General features: G+C 31.1%; 1 protein-coding gene across 1 annotated transcript in view; it reads left to right on the top strand.

The window, feature by feature from the left end:
• The window catches only part of LOC111680397 (dynein axonemal heavy chain 3), a 110,243-nt gene that overhangs the window by 91,762 nt on the left and 17,166 nt on the right, over positions 1-1,315 (top strand). The window lies entirely within an intron of this gene.

Here is a 1,315-nt window from a genome sequence, read left to right as displayed (position 1 = left end):
CCAAGACAAATCTATTAACAGTATTTCTAACAGAGCGTGTTGGGGCTGGAAATTCACCTAACAGTGAAATATGTTAAAAAACTTAACATTGGGGGAATTTTCAATTTTCAAGGGGATAGGGTCAACGTGGGCGGGCAAACTTTAATAGACTTGGTAGACAGGAGGACGGCCAAGACAAATCTGTTAACAGTATGTCTAACAGAGCGTGTTGGGGCTGGAAATTCACCTAACAGTGAAATATTTTAAAAAACTTTACATTGGGGGAATTTTCAATTTTCAAGGGGATAGGGTCAACGTGGGCGGGCAAACTTTAATAGACTTGGTAGACAGGAGGACCGCCAAGACAAATCTGTTAACACTATGTCTAACAGAGCGTGTTGGGGCTGGAAATTCACCAAACAGTGAAATATGTTTAAAAACTTAACATTGGGGAAATTTTAAATTTTTAAGGAGATAGCAATAACGTGGGCGAGCAAATTCAGAGGGCCGGAAATTTCCCTAACTTTTCTATTGGGGATAGGGTCAACGTGGGCGGGCAAATTCCAATAGGACCACCAAGAAAAATCTGTTACTAGTATCTCTAACACAACGTGCTTGGGCCCTAATAGTGAAATATATTAAGAAATGTAACGTTGGAGGAATTTTCGATTTTTAAAGGGATGGGGTTAACGTTGGACAAACAAATTTTCAAATAAAAATCAATAATAATAAAATACAAATAATATTTAAACCATAAGACCAAAATATGAAATTAATTAGCCAAATCAGTTGAAATTTTGCAATATCGGGCATAGTTGATTACAAATGTTAGAAATTAATCTCGAAGTTCGAAATTATGTTCAAGCAATAGATATATACAGAAAAAAATAAAATTTTATTTGAGCTCAACTTCTTCTTAAAACCTGATTTTTTATTATTTTTATCACAGATTTTTACAAAATAAAAATATTTACCATCTGTTGGATGATAGCAAAAGATCTTTAATATTTTTTTGTGTTGCTATCCACCAACAGATGGTAAATATTTTAATTTTGTGTAGAAATCAGTGACAGAAAATATTAAATTGCTTTGTTTTTCCGAAATTTATGTCTATTATTATAAAAACTTTGAATAAAACAGTAAGCAAACTTCTTAACAAAAATATTTAACAGCAATTAATTTTTTTTTAGTTTGGACTAATAAAAAAAATAAAAAATCCTTCAAAACCAAAAAAAACAAACAAATTTTAAAATATTTTTCCAATTTGGTTTAAAACTTTTTACCAGTCAATTTTATTTTTCTTGTTAAATTTACAAACCTTCACAGGGTGTATATA

This window comes from Lucilia cuprina, chromosome 5, assembly GCF_022045245.1.
Source record: "Lucilia cuprina isolate Lc7/37 chromosome 5, ASM2204524v1, whole genome shotgun sequence".
Lineage (NCBI taxonomy): Eukaryota > Metazoa > Arthropoda > Insecta > Diptera > Calliphoridae > Lucilia > Lucilia cuprina.
This window is presented reverse-complemented; position numbering and strand designations above follow the sequence as displayed.